The following is a 16,279-nucleotide window of genomic DNA, read 5'->3' on the forward strand; positions in this document are numbered from 1 at the left end:
GGAAATGTCGGGAATTTCGGAAGTGATATCAGGGGAATTCGCAGAATCGTTAGAGGATCGAGTGAGCCACTCGAGCGTGAGTCCTGGCTGGGATATTAGACGATTGTTACTAGAAGAGCGAGCAATAAAAGCCATATGAGGGAACCTAATTTGGGTCAGCGAAGGAGAATATCCGAAAATAAAGGACTTCAATCGATATTCTCGTGCGCAAATTGTCAGCCAGTTTCATCGTGATACAGCTTGATTTTAAATGGCTGCAAGATTATTCTCATCATTCATAAATATTAGATAACAGTCTAAATAGAATGGCAAACGCTGCAGTGCGAGTTCTCTTCAACTTTTATTTACTATTTATTATTCAGGAAAGTTAAAAGTTTTTAAATTGATTTTTAATGTATTATGAAATCCATATATATATATATATATATATGCTTCAAAATCTCTTATATAACTTATACACTTCATTTTGTTATAGTGAGAAGACATATCATAAATTAATTTTGTACACTGGTTTTATTCAGAATATCTCGTAAAGAAAATTGTTTCGGACAGATTATTCAATTTTTTATCATTTTTGCAATCATTTTTAAACATTGTTCTAGATTTTTATTTTTTGAAATTTACATCGCAAAATGCACCGCTCACATTGCTATTATCTTCACTGTGTACAGTACGACCGAGATATGATTCCGCTGTAATAATATCTGCTATGATTTAGCGGTAATGCTTGAGGCCAACCGACATGCCACCGTAAAGTGTACAGACTGTTACAGGGATCCCTTTGATCCATGAATGTAAGGATAGCAAAAGATGTGCATTGCCGACTGTTCCTCTTCGTATACTGTTTATTTAAGATAACAAGATTGAAACAAGACGTGAAACATTTTTCCGACATTGCAAATTTTTTATTTGACATCCGTATTTTTCAAAAGCAGTACTCGATTTTTCTTGTTTCAAAAGATTTATACAAAATTAATTCTCGTGATATTTTGTAACATAATACTGTCGGACAAACAGAATAAGTAGAAAGCTGCATCTTTTGTATTTAAATATTTACTGCACGTAAAAATACTCTAGTAATCCTAAAAATATCAGATAATTCTCATTTATTCTCCATTTTTATATCTTTCGTAAATATTAATCAAAATTTGATCAAAATTTCAAGAATCTCCACAAAAAAATACACACTTGAAACATTCTCGCGTTTCCCGTCGAAAAAAGCACCGCACGCGTCCGTTCAGTTTCGCGGCCAGTTCGTTCCCGATTGATTCGTTCGATTAACGTTTCGAATATCGCGCAGTAACCGCGGATGACCATTCGGCGGGGCTCAGTGACTCGATGCTGCTTCGCCCCCCGTTTGCCGCCTGCGAACCGCATCTCCTCGTATACCTCACACACATCGGGCACGCCTGGTCGAGGGTGCGCCGTAACGCGGTGACATGTGGACGGCCCGAAAAAATTACGTAAATTAGTGTCAATTGCGGCCGGCTGGTGGGGAAAGGGGGAGGGGGGAGGGGGAGAGGGCTGGTGGACGGCAAAGGGCGGACCGTGGGAGGGCGGGGAGCGCGAGGGAGAACACGATGAGAGGAAACGCGTGGAAAGCTCCGGGGAATGACACGGCGGGTCCGCGTGAGGGGTGATGAGAGCGGGGAACGGGGAACGTGGGGACGCCGCCGAGCACGATGAAAGGGGTGCACAGGGTGGGCCGTTGGGACTGTATGTGATTGATGAGGCAGTGATAGCGACGGGTCTGCACTCGACACCTCGCTACTGCCACGAAACAATGCATATTCATCGGCCGTATAAATAATGCCTGTTTAATACATAAATATACATTAACGCGCGGGCGCGATACGGCGAGGTGAGGGAGCGCGGCAGAGTAAGCTGCGACTCGCTGCGCTGGATAGATGACCGCATACTGCAGCGGCAAACGAAGGTAATTCCCGACGACTGACTCCTCTCGTCGAGACAATGCATTTTTATTTGTTTATCGTCACCATTGTTTTACACCAGATATTATTTTTGGTTTATCTCCGATATATTTCTTTTATGACATTTACTATATAATTTTTTTGCATACAAAGTCTTCCATATTTAAAAAAAATTTTTTTTTCTTTATTTATTTTCTCTCTTTTGGAGTATTTCCATTACTTCGCATTTATTTTATCAGACAACATAACGTTGCATATCTTTTGATGATGTAAAAGAGTGAATATGTTAGTGTGGGGAAAAAAAAGGGAAAATTAGAAGGAAGAAGATAAAAGTTTGACTGTGTATATAACAATTGGCGTAACATTCTACTATTTAAATTAGTAGAATTGTTACACGATATGGATTATAATATTATTAATGATTATTAAACTGTAATTGCCATTTTAACACAAAAGCATACATCCTTTAATTAATTTATGATACTAATGGATGACGAATAAAATATGAATCAAATTTCAACATGTAATATGTTAAAAGATTTTTTTGCGTTGTATTGAAATTTATTAAACCATCCGAACACAGAATACTACACATCTATTACCTATATTGTATTAATGGAGCACTAAATTACAGGAGAACGTTTTAACAGTATTTTTCTACTTTTTAATTTTTAAATAAATAACACTTTTAAATAAATACGAATAAATGCGAACAATATATACAAGTTATAGTGTCGACCCGAACTGTTATTTTTAACGAACGATATATCCATTTGCATTTCTCGAATGTATATATATATATATTTTCGCAAAAATATTTAATGTCTATGCGCACAATGAACATTTTCATGTAAATGCGGGCGATACAATGCAATAAAGTGTCATGCGTAATATCGAAATGCGATATATCCTATGTGCAAATCGAATTGGACAACTGTTGGCAAAATAAAAACGATTTCCCCTCGTGCGCGAGAGAATCGCGCGCGGCGCGATCGCCGCGATACGTCGACCGTAAAACCGGGCGTGCAATTTTCCAAAAATTTTGTTACGATGCGCGCGCGCGGGCGTGCGAATTCATACAATATTTATTCGAAGCAATTTTCCGCGCCAAGTCGACGGCGACGCGACGCAACGACGTTTTTGTTCCACGGCGACGAGAAGCGTCTCATAGTAAATTTAAATCTGTCGAATCGCGAATTTAAATCCGGTCGCGTGTGATCGGGCGGATTTTCAATTTTTTTCCCCGTTGCCATTTATCACGGTGGATTAAGCGCCCATTTATCATCATGCCGGGTCTGATGAACGACTTCGCGATTGTGTATGTACACAATATTATGCGGCGTATCATCGGCGGTATGGTAATGACCTTCTTATGAGATTTGCTGTGTCGTATTTTAGATAAATTTCCGACGATAATAGCTTGATATGTCTTGCGTTAATCGCAAATGTGCTCGTTTATTGCTGCTTAGTAAACGTTTCGATTAGTACACAACAAGGAATAAAGTATGTAATCAATCAACTTCATTCTCTATAGATATCATTTTTATGAATATTACATTGAATGTTATATATTACGCACGAATTTTATTTTAATATTTTAATTTTTTGTACGTAGATTTCTAAAGCTTTAGTTTTTATAAAAAGTGAATAATATTCAGATTATAGGGAAGATCCTTATCACTTATCATACTGATTCACACGTCACATTTACAATATCTCGAATCTGTCATCAACCGTTGTGCCACGCCAATCTATGTGTAAACACACAATTCATAACGCCATCGCGATACGCGATATTTTCTGATATTCCTATAGTTTGCATATGCAGTTGGTGTTATACATACACATGCGATATCAGTTGTGCACATCATATTGTTTCTATTGAATTTTCATTGAGAGTAATTTGATAGCGGCATTGAGATTTTAGCAATCAAAAATAATAATTATTGCAGCAACTAAGCGTTATAATGCTGAAAGTCCAAAATGTAATGATAATTTCCAACATAATTTTGTGCTTTCAATAGAAATGTAAATTATTATAATTTGTCATAAAATATCTGCTGTAAAACTTGTATAATGAGACTACAAAGGATTTCATCCTGCGTTAAGCATACTTCCTCCATTCGGCGAGCTAACCAGTTGCTTAGATCAGGGCCGGAGAATATTTTCGCCGTAATGTCCAGAGTTAATTTGGGAAGCCGTCACGGGGAAAAGCTCCTCGGCTTCATCGTCGGGAGCGGCTGCCGCGAAATTAGGTATCGGAGAGAAAGAAAAGATGAAGCCGAGACGACAAAGGGAAGTCAAGACAGATACAAGTTCTTGTTACGAATTCACGTAGCTTGCCTCAATTAAATTTCGAGGGCGTTGGAATAACAATTGCCCATGACACCAACAAGATCCGTATCTGTGACCCCTTCGCGTTTCTCGATGTTAGATTTCCTTGAGTTTCCAATTGAACCACTGACTCGACGGAGGGAACAAATCTGATCTTCGTTTTTTAACAAGGCTGCGAACTTTATAAGTAAATGCGATATAATGAAATTTTAAACATATTTTTGGTATAATGGAATATTGATTGCTCACAAAACTTGCAAAATTATTATATGAAATAAGAAAGATTGCTAAAAGTTTCTCTTAAAATTAATCGCGTGAATTAATTCTTTTTTCACATTTCAAGTCTTTTTGTATTGTAATTTGTTCGAGCTTTATGTCATTGCAAATGAAATACCGATATCCCAAAATTGTCCGTAATGAATTCACTTTCAAAGCATACAAACGTAACGGCCGTAATTAACGCAATACGCGATTTTTAAAGCTCGTCGACGCCACAGGAAACAAAGATCGAACGTTTGCGCCCCGACGCAATATACGATAACGTCAACGCACCATCGCAACTTTCGAGCTCGGCCACACGAGTAAATTACATCCGAATGACAACAATACCCCCGTTGATATCATGCTGGGGTATCGCCCGAATCCGATCGCGTCGCGGTACAGCGAACGCGCGCGCGATTCAATTTCGCGGGATCGTGCGATACGCGTCGCGCAAATAAATCGGTGTCCCGGCTTCGAAAAAGGCGCCGCTATCTTAAGCAAACGTTCACACGTGAAAGTCCATTCGATAACGGATATAAAAGTGTGACAAAGTATAGGATTAAATTTTATAGAATTTATATATTTCTTTTTTGATGCAATTTCCGAACCATTCTTGGTCAAATTTATTTACAACAATTTCTGACCGCTATTTTTTTAGATAAATAGAAACAAGTGGTTTTATAAAATATATATTTATACGTGCCATTCCGCATATTTTTATAGTTTTAAACGCTTTGATATCTCGCATAAACTGGGACATATAAATTTTTTAGAAAATTGAGTAAAAAGCACATTTTTTTTAAATTGAGATAAAAGCACGATTATGTCGCTAAAATCTGTAAAATTTTGAAGTATTTTTTTAAATAATTTATTGTTATTCCACTACACATGACTATGCATATGAAGTCTTTAATTACATAATCGTGAATTTAATAAAAAAACTCTGAAGAAGAGGCGGCCACTTTCGATGAATCATTAATATCTTTGTGAAAGAACGATGAGTTTGGTAAATAACTCGTAAATAAAATTGCAAGCTGCTTTTTGCTACAGCTCAATATCTTACGCCTACCCAATCAGCGATATTGCAGCCGTCTGCTGGGAGCCAATATATTCGATGAGATAGACGGACGCGCGTGCGACTTTCAAAAACAGCGGATTCCAATATACATATATCAACCCTCGGGTCTCTCTCTCTTTCTCTCTTTCTCTCTCTTTCTTACTCATCTGTGAATTTCAATACGGACAAGTGTGCTAGATGCCTCCAAAAACCTATCTTGCAGTTACAGTTATATTGGCGGCAACGACGACGGTAGGCTGACATCTGACACAGATAGCGCGGAATCCCGCAAAGATTCAAGGGATAGAATAATCAACCGTATGCGATATTATATCATGATGGATTAACCATACGGCGTCAGAGGCCGGAAAAAGAATTGAAAGAAATCTGAAGAGACAAGTTGCGGGAAGTTGCGAGAATGAGCAACATTTGGCATCAATAGGCAAACTGATATCTTTTTCATTTACTGGCTCTTTAACAGTTACATAGACATGCATCAGAGCTACGTAAGCGCGATGTCTTTTTCTGCACGCCAACAACGCATTGTGTTCTACTTTATAAAAGGTTACCCGAAGTTATTTCAGTTTCTCAAACTTTGAAATAAAATGATTCACAACGAGAGACTAATTCAGACTTTAACAGATGGGTATATAATACGTTGAACAACAAATTTGTCTTATTTTTTTATACTTATTATTTATTCATATTTTGAATTCAATTATACCGATATAAATAAATTATATCGGAAACAGAAGAATGAAATTATGGGTTGTTTTAACTAATTATTTATTAATGAATAATAATCTTCAATGGTCCTCTAATGAAGAGTAAAGTTTCGAATTTACTTGCATGTATAAAAGCTGAATTTACATAATATTTATTTTTAATTTAATCAGTTAATAATATTATTTAATTTTATATCAGTTATTATTTTTACAATATTTTAATTAAAGCAAAGTGTTCTAGATTAATGCAATAATCCGTTGATGAAACATTAATATCGCTAATTCTATAACTAGAACACAATACGTGCTCATATATAAGACACTCCCATCGTGACAAGTACAAAAGAAAAGTGCTGAAGACACGAACGACATTTCGAAAATTGAGACCAAAGTTCGTAATCCACAACTTTTGAATAATCGGACATTGTCACGGACATCACTACGTCGAGATAGCTTAAACATTTGAGAATCTAAAATTATCAAAATTATATAAAAAATTTTAATTAAATGGTTTATAAAATTAATTTAAATTACCTTAAAATTATGCAGTATATTTTTTTATAATACATTGAAATATATATATATATAAATCACGAAACAGATTTAAATATAATTAAATATCAAAATTAAATTATTGTACGTTCTTTTTTTCTACAAAGTGGTACTGTATTAGTCCAAAAAAATATTAAGCTTTAATATCATTGTGGCTGGAAGTGAGTTAAACTTTCATTCAGTTGAAAATGTGGCAGCGAACACGGCTTGCAAAGAAGACTCGGGGTTTGAAATTTGCGACGTTCACTCGAGTTGTGCTGCGCGCGTGCATCGACCGCACTCTCACCATAATCAATCCGTCCAAGACGGGAGAAAGAGAGAGAGAGAGAGAGAGAGAGAGAGAGAGAGAGAGAGAGAGAGAGAGAGAGAGAGAGAGAGAGAGAGAGAGAGCGAGAGCGCGCGTGTTAACGATCCACTGATCAATTAGGCTTCGCGTGCGACGCGTGCGATGCCCGCACTGAAGGCCGTAGAGAAGAGGAGTGCATCTCCACCCTCCGTTCGCGTGGCAGCGGCGTGTAACACGTGTAACACGTCGGACAGGGACGAAGAAGAAGCGTGCTCGGGGCGCTGGCGTGCAGAATTACGAGAAGATCGCGTGCTAAACGATTTTGCTCTTCGCCCTCTCCGCGCCATCCTTCAACCCCTCGCTCCCACTCCCCTCTCGCGCTTCTTTTGGCGCGGCGATGGAACGACGCATAAGGCGCCACAGATCGCAGGTATTGCATTATGCACCGGACTTCCTATTTTCAGCGAGGTTGAATCGAGTATTTTCGGTAGTTACCCTACAAACCTTGTGAAAAGCTACGTGTTTAGCGAGAATTCTACCACTATTTTTATTTGACAAATGCAACTTTAAAGAATTGTAAAATTGTTACATGTAGAATATCAGATTTGTAAAGAAAAATTGAATTTTTTTTATGAGATACATTTATATCTTATTGTAAGCATCTGGCATTTAAACGATTTGAATAATTTATACGAAGTCTTTCTTATGACATAAATTTCATTGAATAATGAAACGCGTTAGTTTACTTATTATTTAACAAAAATCTCAGAACTTGAAGTATGTATTCATTCTCACTATAAATATTAAAAGGCTCCGAAAATGATGTTTAAAGAAGCAGAAGCGCTACGGAATATTAAAAAAATAAAATGAAACGACATTGTGATTAAACACCGAGTTCACGAGATTTATAACGCAGCGTACAAAAATTATACTCCGGTGAGATACGATCCACCTGGACGCCGACCTCGTTGTAACGTAATCGTCGCAAATTTACAGCAGGTGAACGATATCCTCTTTGTTGCTGAAGAGCGAGCTGCTGCGGTTGTCAAGCTAATAAATTCCGGGTATCCATGTACGCGCGACGCACACGATGGAAACAACAATATGAACCGAGAAGAGAGCATAAATCACTTTAACACCCTTCGCCTTCAATGGCTGATGCGTTCAATTTTTACATGCAACACGATGCGACATGGCGCGCGCGATATACCGATAATTGCGGTTTTTGTCACAACGCCTCGACAACGCCCGGCACGAAATAATCGAAATTTTTCAGCAGCTCGTTACCGTGGGCTAAACAATGCTGCGTTTATTAAACTGTTCGCGCGATATAAAACACCGGCGTCGTCCATTGTGCAGGAAGGGGGGAGAGTTGAAACGTTAATTGCGCCGGAAAGTTGACCGTGTCATCGCTAGGAATGCATTCTTCATCGGTTTATTTTTTATTATTTGGAGTTTAAGTACTTAACGGCGAAGTTTATTATTATTATCGCTCGAATACTATAAACTGAACACAGATTGCAATAATGATTATTATCCCTTTTATTAATCCATCAAATATTTTTGAAGTTTTTTCTTTCGAAAATTTAACTCTAGTTATTTATTTGTAATTTATTTTGCATGTATAATGCCGAGGTATTTGAACTCGTAATTCAGATCAGTAGAAAAAAAAGATACAAAAAAGCAGATTTCAATGCCAAGATTAAAAAGTCGCGATTTGTATTGTCGAATGCTCTTGGCTTGAGGAGACAAAAAACTGTTTCGGAATGATTCGGCTTTTCGACGGAGGCCGATTGGCGTTTCGGAAAATCGTATAAATTGCGATGAGGGGAAAAATGCCGAATCGATTGTCAAGATTCTTAATGGACGGGAAAGAAGCAAATAAGAGGAAGGCGAGCGAGACGCTCGTCGATAGTTCACCGATAGTCCACTCTCGCGATCCCCCTTTCACTCCCTCGCCCCGCATCACTCCGCCTCCTCTCGTTGCGCTGCATTCTGGTGGCGCACGAGCGTATAATGCACGGAAGTCCTCGGAAGCCCAAAAAGGAAATAAACAAGTCCCTAACTGAAATCGGGAATGTGAAGTGGATGGTAGTTTAAAACGATTCGCTCTCGGCTGCTCCTTTCCCTCTCTCCCTCCCCACACGTTCTTTCTTTTTCCCGGCCGATAGTCGCATTCCGCTTCCTCTCCGGTTAAAGCGGCGTCCTTAAATGTAAGCGCACATATATCACTCACGGATACCCGCACACGTGCGCGCACGTATATCGATACCTTCCTATTCGGTACTTACACGGGACTCACACGAGTAGAAAGTTAAGATACTCGAAGGCGAGGCGAACCCAAGTAATACCGGGGCTCACAAATCTGTCATTTCAGGCGAACGAGGGTGTACAGAGTGCGTCATAAATAGACGAACCCGGAAGTCCCCACAGACATCTATGTGGGTAAGTCAAATATCGTTCACCGCCGCTATATTTGTACGATACACTCAGCATTTTTACATTTGCGCCATTTCGTTATTCTCACTCGAATGAGAAGCTGAGAAAAAACAGCGCGATTAAATTTACATTTTATGTGAATAAATCAATTGTATCCCGTTAATGAAACAGCAACGTCGAGCTTGTAAGCCAGAACGCAAATTAAAATTGCTGTCATGCACGCATTGGTAAAAATAAATATTGCGATAAATGCTAATAAATTCGTAGAAATGAAGCAACATGAAAATTGATTGAAACAAATCTGTAAAATGAACGAAGCGATTGAATGAGAAATCCGATATTTTGTATTTGAATACGTTTCACGAATTCTAATATAGCCTGTGAAGTGTTCAATTTCAACGGTTACTGATTGAAATTATCGCCTTCAATTTGATGATTTATAAAATCTAAAATCTAGGTTTTTTATTTAGAAAAATATTTATGCTTTAAAATATTTCGTTAAAATTATATAGATATTCGAGGAAAGTAATTGATAATAGAAAAACCAGTTTATGAAAAGATTACAGAAAATGAATTCTTAATGTTGACTCTGTATATATTTTGAAATTTAAAATGTTTGACATTTTGCAAATGTATTTTTGTGTGTAAGAATTCACAAATTTATTTTGTTAATTATTTCATATTTTACAACTTAAAATTGTCAAGCGCATAACATTTCACGAAGCAATCGAGACGCTAAATACATCTCAGAGATTTCTACATCGATATCAAAGTATCGCTGTTTCCAATCGTTTCGATCTTCGCACCGTCTCTCGATTATATCGCACGCTCTCACCATTGGAAGAAACGAACAGATAGAAGAGAAAATAGCTGGCGCGGTTAATTAAGCGGACTCTAGCAGAGACTAGTAGACCTTCCCTCCGACTGAAAACCTATTAGCTCAGCTACGAGCGATCGATCCACGTCCCGGTTAAACTAATCTATATTTACGGTTCAAAGATTGAACCTGCAACACAATACAACCCAAACGGAGTACACCGACCCTAAACCCGAAATAACAACTACATTTTTATCTATCGAGTATTTTGAACGAGAGAAAAATCATTTATCCAGAAAAATATCATATAAGTCGTAAACTAAATTTTCACGACTTTAAATATGAAAAATTAAACCATAAAGATTGATTGATTTCAATTTACAAAATAGCGATGTCGAAGAGATAGTTGTCTCGTGAAATCAATTTTAAGAGTATATAAAGACACATTTATATCGAAAATAAAATACAATATTAATTTTATATTCTCTAATTCTCCAGTAAATCAAAATAATAGGTAGATAACTCGATCATTTTATGAAAAATTCTATAAATAAAATGTAATTGAATACAGGTATGAAATTAAGAATAGCGCGGTGTGTGTATAAATTAATACGCTTATAAATTATGTACGCGCGTAAATACCTATCACGCCTATTAATCGCTTGACAAGCGCAGTTCCCCTTTAGTCCCGTGTAACACACTCTCTCGTGTAATATCATTTCCGCATAAATCTTATAAAGCGCGCGGCTGACGCGAGCGACGGCGGCGTGACTGGCTGGCGAGTCGCGCTTAAACCGCGAAGATGAGAGGAGCGAGATAAGAGGAAAAAAGCTTGCAGGAAAATGGATGCGTCATGTACTGTAACTTACTTTGCCACGCGAGTTAATCTAACTACGAAGTTTCCCATATAAGGGCGCGCGCGCGCGCGCGTGCGCGTGTGCTCACGCGCGGGCACTTTCTCTTAAGTAGTTTAAGTTAATCAATGCTAATTTCGTTCCGCTTTAGCGCGGTAGGAGAGATTTACACAATCAGACGTATCTCGAACTCTTTAACCGCGTTTCTCCGCGGCCCGCCGTTATGTCGGGCTTGACGCTGATTAGTGTCCCTCATAATCTGAATTAAGTGGCGAAAACCGCACGAGTTATTGTTCGCATCGCGTGGAGTGAAGTTTTAAATTTTCAGGTGATAATTTTGCACGTTGTTGCGGGACGATGATAAACTTCGCAGAAAAATGTCATTTTTGGGATAATTTTTGGTAATATCTGAGACGGTTTAGGAATTGTTGACTCAATTAAATACGTCTTTTAGAAATATATTTTGAAACAAAATTATGATTTTTTTCAGACGTGATAGACGATTAACATTATTCTAGAGCATATTTTTCCATAGTTAACAAGAGATAATGTAGTAGCTAAATTAATTAGAAAGAATAAGAACTTTTTGCAAAATTTCCGTTGAGAGACGTATGCAAATTGCATATCAAAAACTGAGAGATTGTAACAAAAGCAAGAAATTATATCCGTCCAGGTGCTGTATTGCTAACTCGTTCAGAAGAAGGCGAGCGGGAAAAACAAGCGTGTTATCGTTAAAAATTCAATGGCGCTTTACTGATATCTCGGTCGATGTCGGGCAGCGGAATCAATCAAAAAGAAGCCGTACTTCTCCGCGCGAAAAACAACGAGTTAATATTTAAATGATATATGGCTTGGCAAGCCAATAATTATTGGAAAATGTGAATCTCGTGGTAGGATGTCTATACTTAAATGGTCACTTTTCTCTTCTTATTTTATGTATTGTTTCGTGTGAAAATATGAGAACAAAATCCGCCTGAAAAATATATTGCATTTCTTTAAAAATTATTGAACTATTACGCAAAATATATTTATAAAATATTTTATTATCTATTTGATATGTGTCTATCTTTTTATTATTGTGCAAATTTATTATATGAAGGATAATTACAGTTTAGTTAGATGATATAATATAGCATTTAAAGCAGATTGCTTTAATATGTTGGCAGAAAGATTTTCTTATTATTATGCATCGACAATTTTTAATTGCCAACTATCAATTTCGAACAAATTATTTTAATTTATAGTTGCTTTTATTTTTATTAGAAATTTTAAACGATGTTTTTCTTGCTAGAATTTTTTGATAGACGTATGTAAATTGCATATCAAAAACTGAGATTGTAACAAAAGCAAAAAATTATATCCGTCCAGGTGCTATATCGCTAACTCGTTTAGAAGAAGGCAAGCGGGAAAAACATGCGTTGACATTTTTCTTATCGCTCTTAAAATATTAAATATCTGAAAATATATCGTAAAATATAACACGAACTAAATATTTAGCAAAAGTCAGATTATTGACGCAGAGAGCTAGAGTTAAAAGACGTGCACAATTAACGTCATATCATAGAATTTATTGCTTTCTGATGATCTTATCTGGGATTTCTATGAGAGCGTGTCGCGGAAGAGCAGAAAGGAAAACAGGAATAAACGATATCACATACACCGTCGCTATTTCCGTCGCTTTCAAGAGAAGAAACGCGAAGCAGCGCAGACAAGTATATTCGCGAAACAGTCACATTTTACGATCTCTCGCTGCGGGCCACGAATATCGCGGGCATAAAGGCGTTGCTAGAAGAAAAAGAAGGCAGGCTCGCGGTAGTTTCCGTTTTAAAAAACGCGGCGGATAATTGTTCACGGATCTCTTTGAGATATGCTTTGCTGTGCTGTGTCGCAAACTTTGTAAAGAATTAATTCCGTGGTTAGATGCTGCACAATTCTAGATGGATGTATCAGATATATGTCCGCCTACAAGAATTGTGTATGAGAAAATTAGATCGCAGGAAATTTACGCCGCTGTGACATCTCTTATTTATTTATTCACTTACAGAAAACTTTTTTCACACAAATTTATTGTACAAATGTATGACTCAATATGTTCCTCCTTGACATAGTATGTTCCAGAATCGTTATTTATTTATGGATTATTTTGCAGATTAATTATACTTTATTTTGTAGTTAAACATAACTTCATTCTATTTTATCGAATCGACAGAGGACAAATTAAAATTGATAAAATTTTTATCTTAGATAAAACTTTTCTTGACTTAGAATTTTGATGTAGATATTTTTAACAATGCATATAATGTTTGAAATAAAAAAAATGTCACATCTATGCGTATAATTGTTAAATAAAAATTATACCAATTTTGTGAGTGATGAGAAAAGCAGTAATAATAATTGAAAAATTGTCTGTCGATAAAATGCAATATTTAAGATAAAGAAACTAATGACATTGTCACACATCTTGTCGAGGAAAATGATCCATAAACCATTCAGAATTTTCCTGATTAACGAGCAACAAAGACATTCTGCGTAAATGTAAACGAGATCTATGATTATAAACGGTGACGGACTTACCTTATCAATATGTAGTCTATCCCCGATAATCCGTACACCTAAAATCTCCCGTGGCAGCTAAACATCACGAACCGCCCTTAACGGCCGTAGGAAACACGTTCACCACCTTTCAGCACCATTCACGATGACCTCAGTGTACACCACCCCGCGGAAATCACGTGTCCCACCGTAGAGCGGTCGCGCAAACGCCAAACTGCAAACTTCTCGGGATACACTTTAGAATCTCGCGACCGATCTCGAAAACTCGACTGTCTTTTCGTCCTCTTTTATCATAGTCATGTGATCATCTATCTCTATCTCCGCGTAAGACTCCGAGTTTAGGAACTGCCTGAGTTTAGGAAGGGTTTTCTTTATCGAAGAATTTGTATCGAAAATCTCGATCTGAATCCCTCTGGTGGTCAGGGAAAATCGATCAAAGCGCTTTCTACTGAACGCGGCTTCCTGACAGCGGTCACGTGGCGAAGGTCTCGTTCGAGTACCGAGCGGAGCCGGCGGGACGCGTTGCACCGTCTCGGTGATCCGTCGGGGACTGCGTTCACCACGACTCCCCACCAGGCGCCTCGGGGGTTGGACGCCCCCGCGTTGGTTCGGCACCCCGACGCGCGACGTCGCTCCGCCTCCACGTGGAACACCGAATCCCCACCTAGTAAACGTGTCAGGGGCTTGATCCCCGGTGGACGCCGACGGCATCGTCTTAAGTCGTCCACGATGCCAAAGAGAGCTGGCCGTCATCATCGACGAGCTGGTGAACAAGCTGGACCTGGGGATGCTAACGATACCATGGAAGTATGATCTGATACTCTTTAGTATATTTAACGTTTAGATACTTTCGAATATGCGATGTATTAATTAACGCAACTTAGAACTCTTTAAAATTGATGTATATTAATGAATGTGCCGTTAATGGAAATTGCTCTCCTCATTAATCAAAATGTATTATAAGGTTTCTTTTATTATACCAACAGAAATATTTCAAAGCCATTTCTATAAACGTTAATCAAGAATAACTTTAATGGGTTTTTTGTCCCACGTTCTAGAAATATGAGTAGAAAAAGGCAGGAAAGATCAGACTTGTTTAATAAGTTGATTTTTTACAGCAGAAGTTTAATTAAATATTTTATTTTATTTCGTTTTATAACTCTTCAATATTTAAAGCATAAAATAATTTAATATAACGCAACGCAAATTTTTGTGTGTGATTGCGAAAAACCTATTACGAGTTAAACATTAAATTGGAAATAATTGATTGATAAATATAAAATTTATAATGGATAATCTTTGATAAAATGGGTAAACTGATAATGCTATTTATTAAAAAACTGCAATAATCTCAAGAGAATGATATTATTTGCAAATTGTGCGTCATTTGCACTAATGCGTGTATGCGGCGATTATACTGTCCGAGGCAAAGAATTTCACCGCGCCTTCATGTTTATTCAGCATTTTTAATGGCGCCTCTCTCTTGTTATTCTCCACTCGCACCTTCCTTTTGTCTCCTCGGTGCTATTGCAGTGTCTCGCATAAATTTAATAATTAAAGACGCAGGACATCGGAAAAGCATTTAATATTGAAATAAAGTACCGCCACTCTTCGCGCGATCAAATTGTATTCGCATAACAAGATAATGCAATACGAAATTGAATTTATGCGATATTCATAGTATGAACGATTTTATTGCGGACGCAGCGGACGAATAAAAATTTCACACCCGACGAATATTTACAGCCGCACCCAATTAATTTCCACATGATACGCGACGCGTGAAACCTCTGTGTTCGCAAATGAATATACTTTCGCGGGACACGAAAATCTTTTATGCACGCGCATATTTCCATAAAAATAAATTGTTGCGCTCTTCAATGTTTTACGAGTATTTTTGCGTGCCGGTGAAATTCGTTTGCAGCGATAAAAAAGACTCCTCGAAAATGTTTAAACGCGGAACACACTTTCACTCGCCGCTCTTATATTGATTCTAAAATGTTATATACGTTTTTCCCGTGAATAAACTAATTTTATAAAATTGTTTTTATCTTTCAAAACACTTATTTTATATGAAAAGATAACGCGATAAAGAGCGAAGCAACATATATTCAAGTGATAGCTTTGAATAAATTTTTATCAACTCATAAAATTTTTTGTGTCGCTAAATACGTTTTCACGGTTCCAAAGGGAATGTCTTAAAATTAATGAAAGAGGTTGGAATGACTTCAGTTTAGTTTTCCCTTTGGAGTTTGGCGATGTAAATATTTGCATTCAACTTTATACTCTAGCCTGATCGTAACTTGTAAATATATATTATGATTATTGCGCCGAATTATTTTATAGATATACTTTTTTATTTAAAAAAAATATAAAATAATGCAATGAAATAAAAGTCACACGTGTGGCAAAAGACTACAGCAGATCAATAGCTACACTGTTTCCAGTGGACTATTCTGTATATTTAGTT

At 37.3% G+C, this 16,279-nt stretch overlaps 1 protein-coding gene and 1 long non-coding RNA gene across 3 annotated transcripts in view; one reads left to right on the forward strand and one right to left on the reverse strand.

The window, feature by feature from the left end:
• The window catches only part of LOC136998114 (uncharacterized), a 158,710-nt gene extending 148,653 nt beyond the window's left edge, over nt 1-10,057 (forward strand). The window contains exon 8 of the long non-coding RNA XR_010888717.1: nt 9,524-10,057. This is a non-coding gene — a long non-coding RNA (uncharacterized lncRNA). The remainder of the gene's footprint in view (nt 1-9,523) is intronic.
• The window catches only part of LOC105668880 (lachesin-like), a 122,054-nt gene extending 107,711 nt beyond the window's left edge, over nt 1-14,343 (reverse strand). For both annotated transcript variants that reach the window (XM_067350335.1, XM_012361528.2), the window contains exon 1: nt 13,831-14,343. The gene's annotated coding sequence lies outside the window, so the exon portion shown is untranslated. The remainder of the gene's footprint in view (nt 1-13,830) is intronic.
• Between the last annotated feature and the right edge of the window lie 1,936 nt (nt 14,344-16,279).

The sequence above is a fragment of the Linepithema humile genome, chromosome 2 (assembly GCF_040581485.1).
Source record: "Linepithema humile isolate Giens D197 chromosome 2, Lhum_UNIL_v1.0, whole genome shotgun sequence".
NCBI classification, from domain to species: Eukaryota; Metazoa; Arthropoda; class Insecta; order Hymenoptera; family Formicidae; genus Linepithema; species Linepithema humile.